Source organism: Lithobates pipiens, unplaced genomic scaffold (assembly GCF_037356315.1).
Source record: "Lithobates pipiens isolate NorthernLeopardFrog02 unplaced genomic scaffold, aLitPip1_a1.2 Scaffold_10, whole genome shotgun sequence".
Classification (NCBI taxonomy): Eukaryota; Metazoa; Chordata; class Amphibia; order Anura; family Ranidae; genus Lithobates; species Lithobates pipiens.
The window spans coordinates 99,762,782-99,787,812 of record NW_027507686.1 but is presented as its reverse complement, the minus strand read 5'-3'; the positions used below and the strand labels follow the sequence as shown (position 1 = coordinate 99,787,812).

Sequence of the window (25,031 nt, the reverse complement as noted above, 5' to 3'; positions counted from 1 at the left end):
ACGAGATCCCCTTAGCCTGCCATTTAAAAGAAAAGTTGGATTGCAGAAGGGACAGCGTGGAGGGGGCAAGGGATATGTTAAGGGCTTCCGTCTTAGAGATGTTGAGCTTAAAGTTACTATAGATACCAAAGCGTTGAAATTCACTAAGTAGGGATGGTATGGAGATGTGTGGATTCTGAATATACACTAGGAGGTCATCAGCATACAAGGAAAGTTTGTGATGGGCAGACGGAGTTTGAATACCAAGAATGGAGGGGTTTTGTCGTATGGCAAAAGCCAAATGCTCAATGATGATGACAAAGAGGAGGGGGGATAGGGGGCAGCCCTGCCGAGTACCATTGGCAATATCAAAGGGAGCCGACGTTGTACCATTGACCAGGACCGCAGCTGAAGGTCGGGAGTATAGGGACATTACTTTTGATATGAAGGAAGCTCAGAGGCCAAGTTGTTCCAGAGAGAGCTGTAGAAACCTCCAGCTGACCCTATCGAAGGCCTTTTCAGCTTCGAAGGATAAGAGGCAAGCTCTCAGACCTTTACGTTGGATCAGGGATATAAGATGTATCGTCTTGGTGGTGTTGTCCCTTGCCTCCCTGCCAGGGACAAACCCCACCTGATCATTATGAATAATCTTAGGCAATAGGGGGGACAGACGGGTGGCTAGGACTTTCGCAAATAGCTTGATATCTATGTTGAGCAGGGAGATGGGCCGATAGCTGCTGCATTGGGACGGATCTTTGCCCGGTTTAGGGATAATAGAAATGTTAGCAGACAAAGATTCCTTTGACGGGAAGTTAGAACTGTCCACCGAGTTAAAGGCTTTCATCAGAAGGGGAGCAAGCTGGGGGGCAAAAGTTTTGTAGAACCGGGGTGTAAAGCCGTCAGGGCCCGGGCATTTCCCCACTTTAAGGACTTTAATAGCCTGTAAAAAGTCAAAGGTAGTCAGGGGCTCGTCTAAGGTCGCTGCGTCCACAGCGTCAACAGTGGGTAAGGCGGTCTCTAGAATATAAGCCTGCGTGGGGTCAGAGGATGGAGGGGACCCAACTGGGGGGGTTGCATGCGGGAGGTTATAGAGCTGGGAGTAGCATTGCCTGAAGGATGCAGATATCCCAGAGGTGTTAAATGTTTTCGTTTGGTCTGGTCGAACAAGAAAGGGGATAGAATGTCGCGGGGTTCTAGGATGAATGACCCTAGCCAGGTACTTACCACATTTGTTTGCCAAAGAGTAGAAGTGGCTCCGCGCTTTATCCCTGGCAATCAGGGAGTGCGGGTCTAGGAGTAGGAGTAGGTCTCTGCGGGCATTGGAAAGCTGAACAAAAACAGCAGGGTCCAAGTCCTTTTTGTGGAGGGGTTCGAGGTCCGCAATGACAGTAAGGAGTCTGCGTATGTCATGGGCTCGGGCTTTTTTAAGGCGAGAACCATGTTGTATAAGGGTACCTCGGAGCACACATTTGAGAGTGTCCCACTGGTTCATAGGGGAGGTAGTGTCAGCGGAATGGTCACCTACAAAGTCCTGAATGGCCTGAGAGACATCCGCCACACACACGGTGTCCTGCAGCAGATTGTCGTTAAGTCTCCAGCTCGCTCCCCGACGGATAGCAGGGGGGCGAACCAGAGTCAGGTAGACGGGGGCATGGTCAGACCATAGAATATTACCGATCGAAGTGTGGAGAGGCGTGTCAAGCAGGGATTGTGATATGAGGAAGTGGTCCAGTCTACTATATGAGTCGTGTGCAACGGAAAAGTAGCTGTAATCCCTTTCCGTTGGATGCTGGATTCACCAGGCATCCACCAGATGGGAAGAATGTAGAAGTGATTTAATGCGTGCTAAGGTGGAACGGGGAATAGAAGACTTACCCGAGGATGTGTCTGCGGACGGGGAGAGGGCAACGTTTAGATCACCTCCAATAATGAAAGTTGACCCTCCAAAGGAGGACAGTCTGGTGAGGACCGAGGAGAGGAACCGAGCCTGGCCCACGTTCGGCACATAGATGTTAGCCACTGTGAAAAGAAAATCATTTAGCTTCAATTTCAGGAAAATATAGCGACCAGAGTTATCTATTAGAGAGTCTAGGACCTCCGGGTTGAAAGATTTATGAAAGGCGACAGACACCCCCTTAGACTTGGACTGAGGATTAACACTATGAAACCATTGTGAGTAATATCTATTGCGCAGGGCTGGAATAGCTCCCGCGCGAAAATGCATTTCTTGAAGCAGCAGGATTTGCGCACGCTTCTTGTGAAAATGGTAGAGTGTCTGGCTCCGCTTCTCAGGCGTGTTGAAACCCCTACAGTTAAAGGAAGCAAAGGTTATGGAACCGTCACTAGCCATGGGGGGGCCGTAGGGAGGAGCTGAGAATCAATATGAAAGGTGGTACTATGGGCAAACCTTGGGGGATATGGGAGCGGGAGAAAAGGTCAGGCCAGGGTGGCAGGGGGAGGAGCAGAGGAAAGACAGAGGGAGGAAAGAAGGCAGGAAAAGGGAGAAAAAACAGTAGAACAACCTCGTATAGGGAGTAGTGAGAAATAAAGGCAGGGATACCCGTTCCCAAAAGAATCAACAGGGGTATACATAAGACAACAGCTGTAAACATCAGTTGTGGGAAACAGGCCCGTGAGGTCTGGTGTAAAACAACATTTAGTAGAACAAAAAAAGCCACTGAGTGGCTCCAAAAGGGAAGCAGCATACAGGAAAAAAGCCTATCAGATAGGCACAAATCGATGCACCCCACAGCGATCATAGGAACACCGCGGGGCGCACAGCACAAAATAAAAAAGGAAAAACTAACAGATAAAGAACCCGTGAAAAGGAAAACAAAAAACAAAAAGAAAAAGAAAAAAGGGGGGAGGGCGAGGAGCTGAATCACCAAGCCGGGCAGCTCCCCGCACCCCGGCCCCACGGGTAAGCCGGAGATAGTTGCGACCTGTAAAGTGAATCAAATAACATATTAACATAAAATATTGTAGCGGTCATCCATAAATGCAATTGCAAACCGGCATGAAATAGAAACAACTAGAGGGGACATATTAACAACTGGAGAGTATGGTAAGGGCAGCCCAGAGGGGGACAAAAAACCTGTAAACAAAAAGGTTAACCAGCATTAAAGTCATTCGACCCGCTAGGGTCCAGGCACTTCACAGGGGAAGGCCCCAGAAGTGAAAAAAGAGAAACTGGTCCAGATGGGCCCGCAGGCACGAATTAGCTGTTAGGATCCTGAGGCAACGGAGATCGAGGGGTGCGCCTACGACCTTGCTTCTGCCATTGCGGAGTGTAGGGAAGGCCAGGTGTGGTCGGAGCAAACGGCCAATCGGGCAGCGCAACTTGAGGCAGTTCAAGTGTACTGAGGAATGTAGGCAGGTCCCCTAATGTACAGAATATGGCGGTTTTACCAGCGTGATGCACTCGAAGGTGGAACGGAAAGCGCCACTGGTATTTAATTTGTCTTGCTTGAAGGAGCTGCGTGAGAGGCCTCAGGGATTTCCGCATCGCCAAGGTTTGGCGGGAGAGATCAGGAAGGAGCATGACAGGCGTGTCGTTGAATAGGATCGACTGTTGTGTGCTGGCGGCCCTCATGATGTCCTCCTTTACTCTGTAAAAAAAGATACGGCAAAGAGTGTCACGGACAAAGGAGGGGTCAGGGGTGCGGGGACCCGATGTACGGTGCACCCGGTCCAATTCGATCGGGTCATCCTTGGGTCGTTGGAGTAGCTGGTTGAAGATGGCCGTAACCGCAGCAGGTAGATTCTTGGGTTCAACCGATTCAGGGATCCCCCGTATGCGTATGTTGTTGCGGCGGCTGCGGTTTTCGAGGTCATCCTGCTGATACGAGAGTTGTTGAAGCAGGACAGTGTGGGCATTTAGGATCTGGTCGTGTGACTGTACAGCGTCTCTCAGGCCATCAACCGTGTTGTCCACATCATCAAAGCGTACCCCCACATCTTTTCTCAGGTCTGAAATATCCTTCCGATAAGTTTCCTCAATCCGATGCACACAGCGTTCAAAGTCATCTTTAGTGGGAAGGGACCTCAGGTAGCCGTGCAGGGATCTGATTTGTGATTCCATGTCCCACCCATCCCCCGATCCCAATGAGGCATTCGAGCGGCTTCTGGTAAGCCTGGGGGAGAGGGCAATGTCCTCGGGGTGTGAGAGTGAACTGTGGGAACGTGCTGGAGGCTGCCGGGTTGGTTCAGAGTGTGCTGGTGACGGAGGAGCCGGCGGCTCTTTAGGTGCTGGGCGGTGCTGTGAAGACAACCTTCCGTGGCCGAAGTAGTCATCCAAATCCCCTCCTGGGTGACGGCTACTGCCGCCCCTGTGCGCCTTGGGCTTGTCTTTCCCCATGGAGCTGGGTATGGTCCGGTTTACAATCAAAAAATAAATCCCGTGGGGCCGGGGGAGCTAGGAGCCGAGTGCGGCCCGACTCACCGCTCCATACGGCTGGCCAGGCCCTCACAGAAGAAAAAACAAGTCAGTTAATTAGAAGGGACTTGCATATGATGAGACGTGATTATATAGGCATGCGACAGTGCGAGGCAGCATCCACAGTAGCAAATCTAAGAGGTACACTGGCTTGCGATCTGAGCGGATGTAAAGTACATCTAGGTAGGAGCAAAAAAAATTTGTCAATCCCCTGTTGCAGTAGAATAAACAAATATGCGGTGAAAGCCAGAACAGGTCCGCAAGTAGGGGGAACAAGAGACCGCAGGGGGTACTGGAGGCAGGATGCTGGGGACAGCGAGCCAGTGAAGCAAGTTAAAGGGAACAGTTCAGCATGGATGTATAGCCACAGGGAGATGGCATGCAAAGCAAGTCTTCCAAGAAGGGGGGGATGTGGGGGAGCAGCCAGGCCAGCGCAGGGAGCAGCCAGGCCAGCGAATCCCCGGGCCGCAGCTTTAGGAAACTCCGGGGATTCTCAGGCCTGAGTAGGCCGCACTAGGCCGGAGCTGGTCGCGGGCCCCCCCGGGGTCCGCGGGGGCCCGAAAACGCCTCAGACGGATCCTTATGGAAGGGGGAGAGGACGATGGGGGTCTAATGGTAGCTCCTTACCTCTCCCTCCGGTACAGCGGCGTTATCCTTCGGCGGCCCGGCAGGTCCAAGATGGCGGCGGCCAGCGGGGTCTCGAGCAGCGGATCCGGGCAGCCAGGAGCCTCAGCGCCGATAGATTTAAGGCCCGGAATGTGTGGAATCACAGCCCGGTCTCGGCCGGGCGATCTAGGAGGCAAAATCTGCCAGGGATGCAGAGGATGGCGGTGGATAGCTCCGTGGATGCTCGGAGCTCCTCAGTCATGCGTCCGCCGCCATTCGCGTCAGGCCACGCCCCCTCCTTTTTCTTTTAATAAGGGCCCCATGTTTGATAAATATTACCTGAATGACCGTTTTATGAGCCTCCCAGAGAATCCCAGGGTCGCAGCCCGGAGTGTCATTGTCCCTGAAGTACAGGCCAAGCTCTTTAGTAACATCTGTAAGAATCTCGGGCATTTGTAAAAGGCTCTCGTTGAGCCGCCAGAAAAGAGATCTAGGTGAGGGGTGGTCACTGAGGGAGTAAGTCATATAGATAGGGGCATGGTCCGACCATGTTATCTGCCCTAGAGAGGTAGAGGACACTAAGTGTAGCTGGTCATGTGGTACCAAGAAAAAGTCTATTCTGGAATAGATTTTGTATGGGGTAGAGTAAAAAGTGTAGTCTTTCTCACTGGGGTGATGAAGCCGCCACACATCCCACAGTTGGGTGTCGTGTAGTGTTTGGGCAATTCGCTTCCAACAGGTGGGCGATATCGAGGAGTGTCCTGAGGACGTATCAGAGGAGGGAGACAGCTGGACATTAAAGTCGCCGCCTAGGATCAGTTGGCCCGACGTAATATCCATTAAGCGTGTTAAGGTACGTTTGAGAAATCTGTCCTGGAGGACATTAGGTGCATAGAGAGAAGCTAATGTAAATTGCATATCTCCAATCAGGCCTTGCAGAAAGAGAAAACGTCCTTCAGGATCTTCTGTAACCGCCTGGCATTGCCAAGGCAGTTTGCCAGAGATCAGAATGGACACCCCTCTAGATTTAGAGGAGGGGTTAGTGGAATGGTATACCCTGGGGAAGTGTCTATTCCGAAGTAGGGGAAGCTTGTCATCCCGAAAGTGAGTTTCTTGGATAAAGACGATATCCGCATGAGCCTTTTTAAGGTCATGCAACAACAACCGTCTTTTCTCGGGGGTATTTAGGCCCTTGGTATTAAGAGATACTATTTTGATGGAATCCACCGCCATGTCCAAGAAAGGGAACGGGTAGGGACAGGAGGGGTTTAAAGAATAGAGAGGGGGTGCGGGAGAGAGTTGGGAGGAGGCAGGAGGGGAAAGGTGGGGTGGTAGAGAGGTGGGGGGCTGAGCCCGCGTATCACCTCAGTATCCCGTGTGGGGGACGGGGTAATAAACTAAATTGAAGACACTGTCTTCGTATGTGTACAACCCCAGAGTTCCGGGGGTATACTACGGCCTATGTGGGGCAAAGGTAGACAAAGGACCGGTGTGAGGTCCCGGTCTCCCTGTCCACCCCGGCATGGAGTAGTATAACAGCCAGTATAAATCAGTAAAACTAAACAAAACATCTGGCAACCTGTAAACCTGCGAGCAATATAATGTAAAGAGCAGACATCATGGAACAAACATTATAGTAGCCCCATAGGGCGGAACATACAGCATCATAATTGTGTAAAGAATAGGGGTGCACCTACAACACCAATGATAGCGGTGTCTCCCGACAAAAAAAAAAAAAAAAGGTATATAAGGACGGCAAGCACATCCCTCCCTCCTCCTACCACTGCAGCAGTGGACCTCGAGAGGAACCGTTTCAGGAGAAGGCTCTGTTGGTTTAACATAAGAGCTTACATGGTGGGATCACCTTTACCCATCTCCGGAAATCACCCCCCGGCGGGTCATCCCGATGAACGCGCCGACGAGTAGAGTAGGGTAGGACCCCCCAGTCTTATAAACGGTTAGCAGCTGAAACATCTGTAATAGGTCCCAGTTGAACAGGTGGGCTAGTGTCTCCTGTCGTATGCCCGTGGTATACCCCGTGTAGAAAGCATTCAGCAGGGGAGTGTGGCACCCTCGGCAGTTCCCCCACTGCCCCAACACCCTCCCTCTACAACCCCCCCAAGGCATCTGTCCCCCCCATATATAATATATAAGGCACTTCAAGGTCTGGGTAGGGGAACAACAAAGAGAGCACATCAAAGGCATGTAAAGGCAACTTAATCAACTTGGCGAAGTACAGCTGGCACCCAGTCTCCCTACCCCCTCCAACGCCCACCGGTGCGGCGGCGGGGTCATCCCCAACAAACTACATCCCTTCATCGGGGAGGAATAACTGGCTCAACGCCGTAAGGCAAAAATACTTGCGGGGGGTGCCGAGGAGCCGGGTAGTCATCAATCGACGAGAAAGAATGTCGGTAGGCAGTCCCAGGGCTGCGCGGTCCCCCGCGTGCAGCCGATCGTCGCAGGTGTCCCAGCCAAGGAAGGGTCTCCCATAGAGGCGGCACAGGAGGGGGCACGGAGCACCTCTGCTTGGACCGAGGGGCCCTGAAAGGGGAGCACTGCTCCTAGACTCAGGGCTGGTATAACTGACGAGTTGAAAGATGCGCTGGTCCACGTTCCCGGCACCGAGGTCTACTTGTAGAGGGCGACGGAGGCAGAGTCCACTGCAGTGAGTCCTGAGGTACACACATTGGGAGGGACGGAGTGCCACAGGATCGGGAGAGGTAAGACAGGCAGATCGTATGGTGTCATGGGAGTAACAGGCAAAGTCCGCTTACACCTCTCGGTCGCTTTCTTGTGAGAGGGCTCGGGGACGTCTGCTCCCCTTCTGTGTTCTCCGCGGCAGCAGGGCAGAGGATCCCAAGACAGTCGGGCGTCCCTGTGTTTGAGGCAAGTAGGCCAGCCAATTAGGGACATCAATAGGGTCAGCGTTGAGAAAAGTGAAAAGTTTTGGTAGGGCCTCCGGTGACCGTAACATAAAGGAGCGCTGGTTTTTAATGAAGGTCACTGAAATAGGGAACCCCCAGTGGTAGGTGGCATTGCAGCGCCTGGCCAAGTCCAAAAGGGGTTTCAATAAGGCTCCTCGGTATAAGGTCAGTCTGGAGATATCCGGTAGGATCTTGATTCGGGCCCCATTGAAGTCAATGTCGCCCGTCTCCCAGGATCTGCGTGCGATAATTTCCTTGTGCGTGTAGTGGTGCAGGCGGCACAATACATCTCTGGGTCGGCTCGGGTCTAATGATTTAGGGCCCAAGGCCCTGTGGACCATGTCCACCTCCACTCCGGTAGGTGGTCACCTGCTATTTGTCGGAATATCGCCGTGACCGTGGCTAGGAGATCCCCCGGCCCAGTGGCCTCCGGAAGGCCGCGGAGCCACACATTATTCCGGCGGCCCCGGTCTTCCATTTCTTCCATATGTAGTTGCATCTCCACCGCCGCGAGGAAATTATCCCTTTGTTGCGATTCGAGAGATGCCACTCGTTGCTCCAGGGAAGTCGCTGACTGTTCCCCCATTGTAACGCGAGTGTCTAGGCTCCTGTTGGATGGCCGCAATCTCCGTAATGTGTGCTGCTTCTACTCTCCCAATAATCGCTTCTATGTCCGCTTTAGTTGGGAGCGCCTGTAAAATGGCCTTCAATTCCGGGTCCGTCCGGTAGACCGGTAAGTCTATGGAGTCACTCAGGTCTGTGGACGGTGCCGCCGGAGAGCCCGGGTACAGTATCGGGCTCCGCGATCCCTCGGACCCGGAGGGTTCTTCCACCATCTCTGAGGCTGGAGAGTCCGGGCCACGTGGCTCCGCCATCTTGGGTCTCGAGAGTCCCGCACTCGAGCGGTGAAACAGTCTCTGTAGCTCGCCGGAGGCTTGGGAAGTGTTAGCTCGGTTGCTCTTCTGTTTCATGCGCTGAGTGGCCCGCTTCTTAGATGACATTATACAGGCTGCAACGATAGTAAAAAGCCAGGGTGGACACAAGGAGGCCGGGAGCTCAGTAGAAACACGTCTTCACCCGGCCATGTCCAGACCACGCCCCCCCCGTATGCTTTTTTAAAATATGTTGTTGGCATTGACGACGTGTTTTATTTTTCTGCTTGTTTGCCGACGTGACCATCTTGGCGTTTGTCAAGAGGGTAAAGAGAAGCCAGCAAGATCGCCTACGACCACATAACCCCGAATGCGCCTGATCTTGGATGCTAAGCTGGGTGGTCGCGCCTGGTTAGTACCTGGATGGGAGACCGCCTGGGAATACCAGGTGCCGTATGCTTTTTTTTATATATGTTGTTGGCGTTGACGACCTGTTTCATTTTTCTGCTTGCTTCCCGAGCTGACCATCTTGGCGTTTGTCAAGAGGGTAGAGTGTGGCCCCAAGTTTGCCTGCAGCCACATCACCCTGAAGGCGCCAAATCTCATCTGATCTCGGATGCTAAGCAGGGTCCGGCCTGGTTAGTACCTGGATGGAAGACCGCCTGGGAGTACCAGGTGCCGTAGACTTTTTTTAATATGTTGTTGGCGTCGATGACCTGTTTTATTTTTCTGCTTGTATGCCGAGTTGGCCATCCTGGCTTTGTCATTGCCTAATTTTGTCTGTTCTAAAATGCTAAGCAGGCTTGGGCCTGGTTAGTACCTGCATGGGACCTGGGAATATCAGGTCCTGTAGGCTTCTTTTTAATTTGTTGTTGGCGTCGACGACCTGTTTTATTTTTCTGCTTGTTTGCCAAGGTGACCATCTTGGCATTTGTCAAGAAGGTTGAGAGTGGCCAGCAAGATCGCCTATGGCCACATCAAAGGTGCCAAAGGTGTTATTTTGTTAATTCTGTATAAATTGTGTATAAATAGGTGACACCCATTTGAGATGTTACATATAAGAGATAATATCTGGCAGATCATGAAACAAGGTAGTTACGATTTTGCCACTTTCAATGTTGTTATTTTGTTAATTCTGTATGAATGGGTGACACCTCTGCTATTAAGGATTGTGCGCTGATTCCTGTAAATGCATATGCTTATTTTGGTTGCTGCGATTGATGTTTGATATAAGAGACATTATCCTCTACATATAGCGAGTTTTAGACTGCTTTTTGTTGAATTAAAGATTATTTAATAATCATTATTCTCATTCTAAAAATTATATTTCAGTGAGACGATATTGCTTTTGAAAGAGTTGTATTATTAGTTTCTTTTTTTTTTATTAGTATGGGTTGTATTATTAAACATACCATTGTATTTTTATACATTATACATTGCAGACCAATAGGACAGGTTATATTTCGCTTAATATTGCAGTGAGCAAGCATTGCAGATAATATGTGCAGATTATAAGGTAGCAACAAGATGCTTATATCTTAAAATTAGCAGTATATCTTACAAAGGTTTACCGGGATTTAGACATATAGCAATAAATTTAGCAAAATAAAAAAGGATAATATTAAACCTTTAAATTGTTCAAGGGAGAGTTGCAAAGTATTCCCAAGGCAGCAATGAGAATAGATGATTGCTGTATAACACGAAATAACAGCTTAAGGATGAGAAAGCACAATAACTGGCTGAGTTTGGCATGGCAAAAAGACGAATTGCATTAGAGATGTGAGATAGATAAAATGTCAAACCCCATTGGTAACATGTAACAGGTAACCATTAATACAGTTAAAGTTAATACAGCCAAGCATCTAAACATTATTTAAGAGTAAATTGACTTAGCTTTAAAACTCCAAAGTGTAAATCGTTAATTGTTCTTAATTTAAGTTAACCTTGAGATTGTAATATCTGCTAAATGTGACAGTTCCGTGTCGTGGTCCGTTTCCACTGATTATCAGCTAACTGTAAAATCAGTAATTGAAACCAGTAAATGCTAAGATTTTAACCGGTTTACATTAGGATGTAGAATTGATATGGATGTTAAATCGTTCCATTAATTTTCTGAAACTTATGTTAAGCACGAAGACGGTTTATACTGACTGTTTTTTTATTTTAGGATTATACAAAACCATCTTATTGCTACTTTGTACGCTGCACATATTATTATCGTAAAATTAAAAGTAGACCTTATTAAGGTGAGTAGGTTTACCGGGATTTAGACATAGCAATCTCTATAATCTAATAATAATTTAGCAAAATAAGAAAAGATAATATTGAGACAGTATATACAGGTCGAGTTTAAGTTGAAATACACAAAATATCTAGCTTACCTTCACATTGTTCTAGAGAGCGTTTTGTCACATTTCGATGCGGTTAAAATAAAGGGATTGTTAGTATGATAATCAGTGTAACAATACTCAAAATATAGTCAAACACTGGAAGAGTTTATTTTCTTATGCCATGATAGTTGATATTTGTAAAGATTTAAGATAGTTTTATTCTCTACAAATACCGGAGTTTTATTGTTAGCATATTATGTATACCGATAAACTAATATATACAGAAGACATGCTAGTATACGGAAGACGGTCTGGTTTATTCAGAACATAGGCTAGTGTATGTCGAATACCGGCTAGTGTATTCTGGGGTATACAGAGACGATGGTGTATAACAAAGAGGGTCGTGTATATAGAAGACTAGCTAGGATATAAAGAGTCATGTATACAGAAAACAGAAGACAATCTGGGATGAGAGTATGGTACCATCCACGTCAAGCACACACCTTAACATTTACTGATATTACATTATGCTGTCATTAGAAACCGATTGCGTAACGGATTAGTCACTGATATCAGCTGATAGCAATCTCCGGGTTAACTTATCTGATACATTTAGAATAATGCAACGATTTACACTTTGGAATGTTGAAGCTAATTCAATTTCCTCTTAAATTATGTGTACCTTTTAACTGCTTAGCTTTCACACTGCGGTAACCAGTTACCAATGGGGTTTGAGATTTCATCTAGCTCACATCTCTTATGGAGTTTGATCCTTGCAATGTTATTCTTTTTCATCCTTATGCTAAATTTAGATTTATTATAATTATATTATAATATATTATAATTTATTATATTATAATTTATTAAATTATAATCTCTAAATTATAGTAAAGTTATAATGTTTCTCCACTTTAACGGTCACACTGATTATCTCAGTTGCCACAGCTAAATAAAGTCCAGATTACATTAATAAAAATTTAACATTCACTGATTTCAATTACTGTTTTTACATTAAGTTGATAATCAGTGGAAACCACCGAAGTAAACATTTTTATTGCTATTCCGACATTATTCATAAGAAAACCAACTCTTCCACTGATTACTTTAAGTTGTGTATTACTTCTTTTTCTCCACCTCAACTGTAGCACTTATTATCTCACTGACAACACATTTATTTATGTGAGAAAAGCAGTGGGACGGTTTACATGATTGCATTGATAAAACCGTCTTAAAATCTTAATATTTACTAATTTCAATTACTGATTTTACATTAAGCTTATAATCGGTGGAAACCACCGAAGTAAACAGTTGTATTGCTATTCCGACTATAAGCTGGTATCTCTCTGCAATAGGATTCTGTTTCTGACTCTATTTTGCGTATTACTACTTTTTCTCCCCCTAAACTACCACATTTACAACATTTAACATTTAACCGCAGCAAAATGTGAAATAAGCAACAGTCTGTCCGTATGTTTCTGAAAATTAATGTAACCTTTCCATATCAATTGTGCGATAATGCAACATTCACACAAAACCATCTTTATTTGCTACGTGATAAGAGTAATGCAACTAACTCTCGCTACCGAGAAGATCAACTCATCTAATATCAGCGTTCTCTATGGTACCGGCATATATTTTCAATTTAGACGAATACAACTATTTCTCAGCTATTTTAAAGCTAATACAACTAAGCTTTCAATCTCTTACCGTTGAACTGCGATACTTCCTCCCTGTGATATTAAAACATTTAATTGTCATGTTGTCTCCAAGTATAGTATACCACTCTCAAAACGTCAACCTGCCATACTTACAATCTGTCATTCTTAGAAAATTCGATCATGCTAACAATAAAACTCCGCTATAACGCTATAAGTAGAGAATAAAACATATTATCTTAAATCTTTAGCAAACTGTTTGACTCTATGATGCGTGTTACTTATTTTCTCCACTTTAACTGTCACACTGATTACCTCACTGACAACACATTAGTTTTAACCGCCTCAAAATGTGAGAAAAGCAGTGGGACGTATTACCTGATTGATTTGAGGTTGCAACAGCTAAATAAAGTCCAGATTACATTAATAAAACCGTCTTAAAATCTTAGCATTTACAGATGTCAATTACTGTTTTTACATTAAGCTGATAATCAGTGGAAATCACCGAAGTAAACATTTTGTATTGCTATTCCGACATTAGTGATAAGAAAATCAACTCTTCCACTGTTTTTCTCCACCTTAACTGTCACACTCATTCTCTCACTGACAACACATTTATTTTAACCGCCTCAAAATGTGAGAAAAGCAGTGGGACGGTTTACATGATTGCATTGATAAAACCGTCTTAAAATCTTAATATTTACTGATTTCGACTTTAAGCTGGTATCTCTCTGCAATAGGATTCTGTTTCTGACTCTATTTTGTGTATTTCTTTTTCTCCACCTTAACTATCACATTTACAACATTTAACTTTTATCCGCAGCAAAAAGCGAGATAAGCAACAGTCAGTCCGTATATTTCTGAAAATTAATGTAACTCTTTTACATCCATATCAATTTTGCGATAATAAAACATTCGCACAAAACCATCTTTTTTTGCTACTTGATAAGCTGCAGATATTAAGAGTAATGAAACTAACTCTCGCTACCGATATAAACAGATTTATTGCTTTTCTTGATATTGAGGCTTGTATCTCTCTGCAATAGGAATGGATTGTTTAATGCAAAGATCATCTCATCTAATATCAGCTTTATCTGTGGTACCGGCATATATTTTCAATTTAGACGAATGCAACTATTTCTCAGCTATTTTGAAGCTAATACAACTAAGATTTCAATCTCTTACCGTTGAACTGCGACACTTCCTCCCTGTGACATTTAAATGTCATATTGTCTCCTATTTTATACAACTCTCAAAACCAAGGCATAGCGTCTAACTCCCAAACGTACACTTTCTTAAATCTTTAGCAAACATGGAACGATTTACACTTTGGAATTTTAAGCTAAGTCAATTTACTCTTATATAATGTATATCCTTTAGCTGCTTAGCTCACACTTTGTAGTATGTAGCCGTTTTAACTGTATTAATGGTAACCTGTAAAGGTAACCAATGGGAATTTCATCTATCTCACATTTCTAATGCAGTTTGTTTCTTTGCCATGTCATACTCTGAAAGTTATTATGCTTTCTCATCCTACTAACGCAATTAACGTTTCCGATCTCTATACTCTCTGCAATATTAAGCGAAATATAAACTGTCCTATAAACTGTGCTATGTACAGAACAACCCATACTAATAAAAAAACTTGCCATTTTTAGAATAATGATTCTAAATAATCTTTTATTCAACAAAAAACAGTCTAAAAGGCCGCTATATGTAGAGAATAATATCTCTTATATGTAACATCTCAAATGGGTGTCACCCATTTATACAGAATTAACAAAATAACACCTTTGGCAGTGGGTAAATCGTAACTATCTGTTTTTTATGATCTGCCAGATTGGGTGGTACTCAAGTTTGCCCAAGGGCACGCTGTATCCTTTTAGTCCACTATTTTTTAACCTAGGGGTAGGATGACCCGTGGGTCATCAGTTCGTTAAATGGGTGTTGAGAAAAAAGCTGAACTTTATGTGGTAGAGGGGGGGGGGGAAGAGGGGAGAGGAAAGAGAAGAAGGAGGGCGAGAGGAAAAAAGGACAGGCAAAGGGTGGGGGACCTCAGAGAGAAACCCCTCCCCAGGAAGGTTATATGAGAAGGGTAGTAAGTTTTCCCTCCAGATTCTCCACCGGGCAGCAGCAACTCACTCCAGGTCCACCAAACTAAGTGGCCAAGCATGCCATCAGCCGAGCATAAGCTTTCGAGTAGTAAAACTCTAGCCAATAGAACCACTTTTGGAGGAACCTCTATCTGTTGCTACCAGGTCCTCCATTCTACGAATCTCCACCCCCTTTTTCAGCCACACATCTGCGCCGCAGGCTCCTTCCGCTTCCAGTACAAGGGGATGCAACTTTTTGCTGCCGTGACCAGGAGAGATAAGATAGATTTCTGATAGGCCCTGCTCGGTATGGTATGGTGATGTAGGAGAAAGAACTCAGCTGACCGGGGCAGCACCCGATCCGTGAACCTTTGCATTATGTCATGTACCTCTGTCCAGAACATAGACAATATCTTGTACCCTGATTTCTGCTGTTGGGCACATACCGAGGTCTTACTCAAGAAGAGGAAAAGCCTCTCAGGTGGACTCTCATTTAACTGTATACCCAAGTCAAATTCCCACTTGGCTATGTAGGGGGGTCTGTAAACTTCTGGGGGTGTTACGAGGCTTTGGTATGCCAGTGAGATCGTATGGTGGTTTGGCCCCTGCTCTGTGCACAAAACTTCAAAGGGCATCAGGGCCCTGCCGTAGGGGTCGGGGTGGGCTGTGATCTCAAAAAGTGAGCCAACTGGAGCTTCTGCCAGAATGTGAGGTTCGCAAAATGGGGATCCTGCATGATGCTCTCCATGGTCATCCACTTACCGTGACTGATGAATTAACCAAGTCGAGATCTGCCTACCTCCTTGAGAGTCTAGAAATTGGGGTTGCTGAGACCCGAGCTAAAGGCTGGATTAGCAATCCCTGGCATTATTGGAGAGGGGCTTGGTGCCATCGAATGCGCTTAAACTGCTTTTTGGATTATCCGGCAAGTTTCACCCACCGTGGGATGAAGTATAGCGTGACATTGAAGATTCTGCTGACACCAGGGTAGTCCCTCCAAATCCATTCCTTAGAGGAGCCGCTCCACCTGGACCCATTGTTTAAGTGTTCCATGTCAGCCCTGGATCTCACCCTGGAAAGGAGAGACTGGGGAAGCAGGAAAAGATCAATTCTGGTGTAGGAATCATGTGGAAGGTAGTAGAATGTGTAGTCCCACTGGTTAGGGTTGAGGATCCTCCAGACATCTACCAGGTGAAAAGAATAAAAATTCTTCTTCAGACGCTTAAGTACCACGTATGAAACCTGAGACGACTGTCTAGAAGTGTTTAAGGAAAGATACATGGTGAAGTTCAGATCGCCACCCCAGGATCACCGCCCCCTTAGCAAAATCCTGTAACCTTGTCAGAATTGGCTCCAGGAAGCCGATCTGTCAGTGTTGGGGAGGTAAAGGTTTACCAGTGTGACGAGGGATCCGCCCAGGGTTCCTTTCAGGAATAGGGCACATCCCTCAATATCCCTCCATTGGTCTCGGAATGCCCACGGAGTTCTGGAGCGTATCAGCATTATGACCCCTTTAGATTTAGACTCAGAGGAGCACCTGTGGTAGGCAACTGGAAAACAGCGATCATGGAGTGGTTGTGGTCTATCAGTTTGGAAATGAATTTCCTGGAGGAAGCATATGTAGGCTTTCGAATGTCTTAGGTTGTTTAGTACCATGGACCGTTTCTCTGGGGTATTGAGTCCCCTGATGTTAATAGACATTAGCATAAGGGTCTCCGACGAGCCCATGGCCTCGGTAGAGAGCAGGGGCAAGGGGAAGCAAGGAGAAAAATGGGGGGAAGGGTGCAGGAGAGAAAGGGGAGGGTGAGGGAAAGAAGAGGGGAAATACCAGGGAGAGGATCACAGAGCTAGTAGTGATCCCAATGATCTAAAACGCTACTGGTGTATGAGAGAACTAGTCTCGTTACACCCTCAGGGCTCCTGCAAGGGGCCCTCAGAAGGGTACAATCCTATGTGGGGAAAGGGGTCTGGTACCGCGGAATTCAGGAGCTCCCCAACCAGACCCAAACTATCAACCAACATCGTATAATAAGAGGTAAGCCAGCACTATCCACTAAAAAACTATATACGCTACATTATGACAGTCGGCATTCCCCGTTTCTTGTAGGGAGCATCCCTGGGGTACCCCAAATAGGACCCCCAGAAACGGCCCAACGGGAAGGATGACCAGAACGCAAACATCAACCCCCCTCCAGTGGCAGCAAAACCCATCAGTCCAGAAGAATACAATAGCAAGCTGCAAGCTGAGCTGTAAGGAAAGAAAAGGTTAATACAGCAGTAGTAAAACCTACAAATCAGTCCTCCAACCCTGACTAGTCTCTCCGGGGGGTCCCCAAGAACAGGTTGTGAGCAGCAGAGTTTACACCTAGGATCCCCAGGAGGCAGCACCCTCAGCTACAGGCGGCAGCGCTCCCCAAGAGGGGATCTACCAAGTTACACAGGGGGCCATTCAGTCAATTCCTTGGAGGGAGGGGGCTATGAGGACCTAAGATGACAAACGGGAACACCAGACACCAGGGAGGAGAACCCACCGCCAGCATTATACCGTCTAACGGGCAGGGGTTACAGTCAGTTGAGCACAAAGAAGCCCTGGGGTGCAAGCTACTTACATGGGGGTGTCCTGAAGATTCAAGGCTCCGGGTCGCCTCTCCCGATCGGGGAAGGCTACCTCCGTCTCCTCCTAGATGACTTGCATGGCAAGCCCAGCAGGGCTCCTCCAGGTGCAGGCTGAGCATATCTAGTGGAGAGCGGGCTCAACCAATCCGGCAGCTGTATCGGCTCCATCCCCAGAAACAGAAATAAATCTGGGAGGTCAGGGTGGCATCGCAGTGTGAACGATTATTTTGCCTTGTGGACGGTCGGTTGGATGGGGAAACCCCATCGATATGGTAGCACAGCCCTGGGTAGCATTCCAAGTAAGGGCTTCAGCATCGCTCTTCGGATAAGTGTGGCTCAGGAAATGTCCAGGAAAAAAGAGATCTGTGCCCCATCAAAGTCTTTCAGACTCTTTGGGCGCACCGCTCTCAGAATCTGCTCCTTGGTTGAAATACGATGCAGGTGGCAGATAACATCCCGGGGTCTGTCCTCATTCGTGGGTCTGGGGCCGATCGCCCTGTGGACCCTGTCGAATTCTATGGGCGCTAGGGATTCTCCTTTGAGAATGATCGCCTGAACCGTTTCTTGCAAATTCTCTGGACCAGTCGCCTCCAGGATCCCACGGAGCCGCAGGTTTTGACAGCGGCTCCGGTTCTCCAAGTCCTCAGCGTGCGGCTGCACTTCTGGCGGTGCTGTTCTTCCACCCTCTGCTCCTCCATGTCCAGCTTTGTGGGGAGGCTCAGTCCTCTCCCGGTGTCTCTGAGGAGGTATCAATACCGATCTGACTCCTGGAGGGGGAACCGAGAAGAGTCGAGATCCCCATCCCCGCCAGGGGCTGCTGGCTTGGGCGCTGTGGGAACACCATGTTTCTTGACCGGGAAGAAGAAGAAGCCAGCCCGCTGCCTCAGTGCAGGCATCCGGGACACTTCTGGCTCTGTCCCTGAGAAATCGGTCGATCTGGGTCACCGCGGCCGCCTTGAAACACCCCCTGTGCTTTCCTCTACGTCTGCTGCTCATGGCAAATAAAAGCAGAACTTTTACAAAAGGGCTTAACCTCCTTGATCAGAGGGTCCGGCTGCGGGAGCCGGACCCTCTGAGTATATAGAGCTTATTAAAAAAACAGCCTGCGGCACCAGGTATTCCCAGAATGTTTCCCATCCAGGTACTAACCAGGCCCAACCCTGCTCAGCATCCGAGATCAAACGAGATCGGGCGCATTCAGGGTGATGTGGCCATAGGCGATCTTGGTGTCCACTCTAAACCCACAAACCCGGCAAACTACAGAAAAATAAAACAGGTCATCGACCCCAACAATATATTAAAAAAAGCCTATGGCACCTGGTACTCCCAGGCGGTCTTCCATCCAGGTACTAACCAGACCTGACCCTGCTTAGCATGCGAGATCAGACGAGATGGGGTGCATTCAGGGTGATTCAGCCCATAGGCAATCTTGTGGGCCACTCTCAACCCTCTTGACAAATGCCAAGATGGTCACCTCGGCAAACAAGCAGAAACATAAAAAAGGTTGTCGACGCCAACAGCATATTATAAAACTGATATTCCCAGGGGTTCTCCCTTCCAGGTACTAAATAGGCCCGACCCTGCTTAGAATCCGAGATCAGACGAGATTGGGCGCATTCAGGGTGATGTGGCCATAGGCGATCTTGCTGGCCACTCTCAACTCTCATGACAAACGCCAAGATGGTCACCTCGGCAAACAAGCAGAAAAATAAAACAGGTCGTGGATGCCAACAACATATTAAATAACAGCCTACGGCACCTGATACTCCTAGGCGGTCTCCCATGCAGGTACTAACCAGGCCCAACCCTGCTTAGCATTCGAGATCAGAAATTGCGCACATTCAGGGTGATGTGGCCGTAGGCGATCTTGCTGGCCACTCTCAACCCTCTTGACAAACGCCAAGATGGTCATGTCGGCAAACAAGCAGAAAAATAAAACAGTTCGTCGATGCCAACAACATACAAAAAAAAAGCCTATGGCACCTGGTATTCCCAGGTGGTCTCCCATCTAGATACTAACCAGGCCTGACCCTGCTTAGCCTTCGAGATCAGACGAGATTGGCCTCATTCAGGGTGATGTGGCCGTAGGCAAACTTGCTGGCCACTCTCAACCCTCTTGACAAACTCCAAGATGGTCACCTCAGCAAACAAGCAGAAAAATAAAACAGGTCTTCAATGCCAACAGCGTATAACAAAACAATGACCACAAAGCCCTGAATGCGCCCGATCTCGTCTGATCTCGGATGCTATGCGGGGTCGGGCCTGGTTCGTACCTGGACGGGTGACCGCCTTGGAATACCAAGTTCTGTAGGCAGTTTTTTAATATGTTGTTGGCGTCAGCGACCTGTTTTATTTTTCTGCTTGTTTCCCGAAGTGACCATCCTGACATTTGTCAAGAGGGTTGAGAGTGGCCAGCAAGATCGCCTACAGCCACATCACCCTGAATGCGCCCCATCTCATCTGATTCTGAATGCTAAGCATGGTCAGGTCTGCTTGTTTGCTGAGTTGACCATCTTGGCGTTTGTCAAGAGGGTTGAGAGTGGCCAGCAAAATTACCTACAGCTACATCACCTTGAAAGCGCCCAATTTCATCTGATCTCAGATGCTAAGCAGGGTTGGGCCTGGTTAGTACCTGGATGGGAGACCGCCTGGGAATTTCAGGTGCCGTAGGCTTTCTTTTAATATGTTGTTGGCATCGACGACCTGTTTTATTTTTCTGCTTGTTTGCTGAGGTGACCATATTGGTGTTTGTTATGAGGGTTGAGAGTGGCCAGCAAGATCGCCTATGGCCACATCACCCTGAAAGCGCCCGATCTCGTCTGATCTCAGATGCTGAGCAGGGTCAGGCCTGGTAAGTACCTGGATGGGAAACAACATGGAAAAACCTGGTGCCGTAGTATTTTTTTTAATATGTTGTTGGCATCGACGACCTGTTTTATTTTTCTGCTTGTTTGCCGGCATGACAATCTTGGCGTTTGTCAAGAGGGTTGAGAGTGGCCAGCAAGATTTCCTATGGCCACATCACCCTGAATGCGCCAAATTTTGTCTGATCTCGGATGATATGCAGGGTTGGGCCTGGGTAGTACCTGGATGGGAGATCGCCTGGGAATATCAGGTGCCGTAGGCTTTTTTTAAATTTGTTGTTGGCGTTGACGACCTGTTTTATTTTTCTGCTTGTTTGCTGAGGTGACCATCTTGGTGTTTGTCAAGAGGTTTGAGAGTGGCCAGCAAGATCGCCTATGGCCACTTCACCCTGAATGAGGCCAATCTCATCTGATCTCGGATGCTAAGCAGGGTCAGGCCTGGTTAGTATCTGGATGGGAGACCGCCTGGGAATATCAGGTGCCGTAGGGTTTTTTTTAATATGTTGTTAGCGTCGATGACCTGTTTTATTTTTCTGCTTGTATGTCGAGTTGACCATCTTGCTGTTTGTCAAGAGGGTGGAGAGTGGCCATCAAGATCACCTATGGCTACATCACCATGAAAGGGTGCAATTTCGTCTGATCTCAAATGCTAAGCAGGGTTGGGCCTGGTTAGTACCTGGATGGGAGACCGTCTGGGAGTATCAGGTGCCGTAGGCTTTTTTTTAATATGTTGTTGGCGTTGATGACCTGTTTTATTTTTCTGCTTGTTTGCTGAGGTGACCATCTTGGTGTTGGTCAAGATGGTTGAGAGTGGCCAGCAAGATCGCCTACGGCCACATCACCCTGAATGCACCCGATCTCGTCTGATCTCGGATGCCAAGCAGGGTCGGGCCTGGTAAGTACCTGGATGGGAAACCGACTGGAAAAACCTGGTGCTGCAGGCTTTTTTTAATATATTGTTGGCGTCGATGACCTGTTTCATTTTTCTGCTTGCTTGCCGAGCTGACCATCTTGGCGTTTGTCAAGAGGGATGAGAGTGGCCAGCAAGATCGCCTATGGTCACAACACCCTAAATGCGCCTGATCTCATCTGATTTTGGAAGCTAAGCAAGGTCGGGCCTGGTTAGTACCTGGATCGGAGACCGCCTGGGAATACCAGGTGCCGTAGGCTTTTTTTTAATTTGCTGTTGGCGTAGACGACCTGTTTTATTTTTCTGCTTGTTAGCTGAGGTGACCATCTTGGCATTTGTCAAGAGGGTTGAGTGTGGCCAGCAAGATCTCCTACGGCCACATCACCCTGAATGCGCCCCATCTCGTCTGATACCGAATGCTAAGCCGGGTCGGGTCTGGTTAGTACCTTAATGGAAGACCGCCTGGGAGTAACAGGTGCCATAGGCTTTTTTTAATATGTTGTTGGCGTCGATGATCTGTTGTTTTTTTCTGCTTGTTTGCCAAGGAGACCGTATTGGCATTTGTCAAGAGGGTTGAGAGTGGCTACCAAGATTGCCTATGGCCACAACACCCTAAATGCGCCTGATCTTGTCTGATCTCGGATGCTAAGGAGGGTCGCGCCTGGTTAGTACCTGGATGGGAAACCGCCTTTGAATACCTGGTGCCGCAGACTTTTTTTTAATATGTTGTTGGCGTCGACGACCTGTTTTATTTTTCTGCTTGTTTGCTGAGGTGACCATCTTGGCATTTGTCAAGAAGGTTGAGAGTGGCCAGCAAGATCACCTATGGCCACATCACCCTGAATGTGCCCGATCTCATCTGATCTCGGATGCTGAGCAGGGTCGGGCCTGCTAAGTACCTGGATGGGAAACTGCCTGGAAAAACCTGGTGCCGCAGGCTTTTTTTAATATGTTGTTTACATCGACAACCTGTTTTATTTTTCTGCTTGTTTGCCGACATGACCATCTTGGCGTTTGTCAAGAGGGTTGAGAATGGCCAGCAAGATTGCCTACGGCCACAGGCTTTTTTTAATATGTTGTTGGTGTCAACGACCTGTTTTATTTTTCTGCTTGTTTGCCGAGTTGACCATCTTGGCATTTGTCAAGAGGGTTGAGCGTGGCCAGCAAAATTGCCTACGGCCACATGCCCCTAAATGTGCCCAAGCTCGTCTGATCTCGGATGCTGAGAAGGGTCGGGCCTGGTAAATACCTGCATGGGAAACCGCCTGGAAAAACCTGGTGCCGCAGGCTTTTTTTTTAATATATTGTTTGGCGTCGGTGACCTGTTGTTTTTTTCTGCTTGTTTGCAGAGGAGACCATCTTGGCGTTTGTCAAAAGGGTTGAGAGTGGCCACAAAGATTGCCTATGGCACAACACCTTAAATGTGCCTGATCTCATCTGATCTCAGAAGCTGAGCAGGGTCGGGCCTGGTTAGTACCTGGATGGGAGACCGCCTGGGAATACCAGGTGCCGTAGGCTTTTTTTTAATATGTTGTTGGCGTCGACAACCTGTTTTATTTCTATGCTTGTTTGCCGAGGTGACCATCTTGGCGTTTGTCAAGAGGGTTGAGAGTGGCCAGGAAGATCCCCTAGGGCCATTTTACCCTGAAGCAGGGTCGGGTCTGCTTAGTACCTGGATGGAAGACCACCTGGGAGTACCAGGTGCCGTAGGTTTTTTTTAATATGTTGTTGGCGTCGACGACCTGTTTTTTTTTTTCTGTTGTTTGCCAAGTTGACCGTCTTGGCATTTGTCAAGACGTTTGAGAGTGGCCACCAAGATTGCTTACGGTCACATCACCCTGAATGCGCCTGATCTCGGATGCTGAGCAGAGTCGCGCCTGGTGAGTACCTGGATGGGAAACCGCCTTTGAATACCTGGTGCCGCAGACTTTTTTTATAATATGTTGTTGGCGTCGACGACCTGTTTTATTTTTCTGCTGGTTTGCTGAGGTGACCATCTTGGCATTTGTCAAGAAAGTTGAGAGTGGCCAGCAAGATCACCTATGGCCACATCACCCTGAATTCACCCGATCTTGTCTGATCTCGGATGCTGAGCAGAGTCGGGCCTGGTAAGTTCCTGGATGGGATACCGCCTGGAAAAACCTGGTGCTGCAGGCTTTTTTTAATATATTGTTGGCGTCGATGACCTGTTTTATTTTTCTGCTTGCTTGCCTAGCTGACTATCTTGGCTTTTGTCAAGAGGGATGAGAGTGGCCAGCAGGATCGCCTATGGCCACAACACCCTAAATGCGCCTGATCTCATCTGATCTCGGAAGCTAAGTAAGGTTGGGCCTGGTTCTTACCTGGATCGGAGACCACCTTGGAATACCTGGTGCCGCAGGCTTTTCTTTAATACATTGTTGACGTCGACTACCTGTTTTATTTTGCTTGTTTGCCGAGCTGACCATCTTGGCGCTTGTGAAGAGGGTTGAGAGTGGCCAGCATGATCGCCTACGGCCACATCACCCTCAATGTGCCCAATTTTGTCCGATCTCAGATACTAAGCAAGGTCGGGCCTGGTTAGTACCTGGATGGGAGACTGCCTGGGAATATCAGGTACCGTAGGCATTTTTTTAATATGTTGTTGGCATCGACGACCTGTTTTATTTTTCTGCTTGTTTGCTGAGGTGACCATCTTGGCATTTGTCAAGATGGCTGAGAGTGGCCAGCAAGATCACCTATGGCCATATCACCCTGGATGTGCCCCATCTCATCTGATCTCGGATGCTAAGCAGGGTCGGGTCTGCTTAGTACCTGGATGGAAGACCATCTGGGAGTACCAGGTGCCATAGGCTTTTTTTAACATGTTGTTGGCGTCGACGACCTGTTTTATTTTTCTGCTTGTTTGCCGAGGTGACCATCTTGGCGTTTCTCAAGAGGGTAAAGAGTAGCCAGCAAGATTGCCTATGACCACATAACCCTGAATGAGCCCGATCTTGTCTGATCTCAGATGCTAAGCAGGGTCGGGCTTGGTTAGTACTTGGATGGGTGACCGCCTGGGAATACCAGGTGCCGTAGGCTTTTTTTTTTTCAAATATATATTTTTATTTATCTCCGGTAGAGAAGTACCCCACAATACAGGCAAAAATAAAAACAAAAACAATTAGAGCCATGAATACAGGAAGAAATGTGGTACAGAGAAAGAGTAGCAACCCAAGCAGTGTAATTAACAAGACATGGTAAAACAAATGGGTACATAGGAGATCCTTGCTTTCACCTAAAGAAAAAACAGTGGGCGTGAAAGCTCATTGAAGTGGCACAGAAACGGTGTACAGTATCTGAGCTTCCTCCTACCAACCATGGGGAGGAAACTCAGAGTTGCCGGAGGAGTATAAGGGGAAGAATTAAGGAGGGACAGGGACAGAGGTGGAAAAAAGGGAATTAGGGGGAAAGAGGTAGGGGACAGACAGGAGAAGGATTGACCAATAGACATGGCGGTGGGTCAAGTCATCAGTCCCACAAAGGGGGCCGGGGGAGAGTCAGGGTTTTAGCAAGGATTGTCCTTCAGCGGAGAATATGAATAAACACCAGATGTCCCAAGTTTTTTTGTATATTTCTTGTTTGTGCTGTGCAGTGAGAATTAGGTCCTCCAATTTCCGTACATCTTCTACTTTCCGCAGCCAATGCGCCACTGTCGGGGGGGGAACTTTGTTTCCAGTGAAGGGGGATACACGCCTTAGCTGCATTGAGGAGGTGGCATATAAG

General features: G+C 47.5%; 19 pseudogenes; 15 read left to right on the top strand and 4 right to left on the bottom strand.

The window, feature by feature from the left end:
• Positions 1 to 9,387: 9,387 nt before the first annotated feature.
• LOC143947061 (5S ribosomal RNA) lies at positions 9,388 to 9,506 on the top strand (annotated as a pseudogene).
• Positions 9,507 to 18,613: 9,107 nt separating this feature from the next.
• On the bottom strand, positions 18,614 to 18,732 carry LOC143953737 (5S ribosomal RNA; annotated as a pseudogene).
• Positions 18,733 to 18,818: 86 nt separating this feature from the next.
• On the bottom strand, positions 18,819 to 18,938 carry LOC143953372 (5S ribosomal RNA; annotated as a pseudogene).
• A 322-nt stretch (positions 18,939 to 19,260) lies between these two features.
• LOC143948000 (5S ribosomal RNA) lies at positions 19,261 to 19,376 on the bottom strand (annotated as a pseudogene).
• Positions 19,377 to 19,484: 108 nt separating this feature from the next.
• LOC143946288 (5S ribosomal RNA) lies at positions 19,485 to 19,603 on the bottom strand (annotated as a pseudogene).
• Positions 19,604 to 20,067: 464 nt separating this feature from the next.
• On the top strand, positions 20,068 to 20,186 carry LOC143955599 (5S ribosomal RNA; annotated as a pseudogene).
• Positions 20,187 to 20,294: 108 nt separating this feature from the next.
• LOC143953748 (5S ribosomal RNA) lies at positions 20,295 to 20,413 on the top strand (annotated as a pseudogene).
• Positions 20,414 to 20,521: 108 nt separating this feature from the next.
• On the top strand, positions 20,522 to 20,640 carry LOC143947557 (5S ribosomal RNA; annotated as a pseudogene).
• A 108-nt stretch (positions 20,641 to 20,748) lies between these two features.
• LOC143947116 (5S ribosomal RNA) lies at positions 20,749 to 20,867 on the top strand (annotated as a pseudogene).
• A 335-nt stretch (positions 20,868 to 21,202) lies between these two features.
• LOC143955120 (5S ribosomal RNA) lies at positions 21,203 to 21,321 on the top strand (annotated as a pseudogene).
• Positions 21,322 to 21,428: 107 nt separating this feature from the next.
• On the top strand, positions 21,429 to 21,547 carry LOC143957063 (5S ribosomal RNA; annotated as a pseudogene).
• Positions 21,548 to 21,881: 334 nt separating this feature from the next.
• On the top strand, positions 21,882 to 22,000 carry LOC143947458 (5S ribosomal RNA; annotated as a pseudogene).
• A 108-nt stretch (positions 22,001 to 22,108) lies between these two features.
• LOC143945403 (5S ribosomal RNA) lies at positions 22,109 to 22,227 on the top strand (annotated as a pseudogene).
• A 460-nt stretch (positions 22,228 to 22,687) lies between these two features.
• On the top strand, positions 22,688 to 22,805 carry LOC143954320 (5S ribosomal RNA; annotated as a pseudogene).
• Positions 22,806 to 23,325: 520 nt separating this feature from the next.
• Positions 23,326 to 23,444, top strand: LOC143953792 (5S ribosomal RNA; annotated as a pseudogene).
• Positions 23,445 to 23,551: 107 nt separating this feature from the next.
• LOC143943950 (5S ribosomal RNA) lies at positions 23,552 to 23,670 on the top strand (annotated as a pseudogene).
• Positions 23,671 to 23,775: 105 nt separating this feature from the next.
• On the top strand, positions 23,776 to 23,894 carry LOC143951979 (5S ribosomal RNA; annotated as a pseudogene).
• Positions 23,895 to 24,002: 108 nt separating this feature from the next.
• On the top strand, positions 24,003 to 24,121 carry LOC143955745 (5S ribosomal RNA; annotated as a pseudogene).
• Positions 24,122 to 24,228: 107 nt separating this feature from the next.
• On the top strand, positions 24,229 to 24,347 carry LOC143957057 (5S ribosomal RNA; annotated as a pseudogene).
• The last annotated feature ends 684 nt before the right edge of the window (positions 24,348 to 25,031 follow it).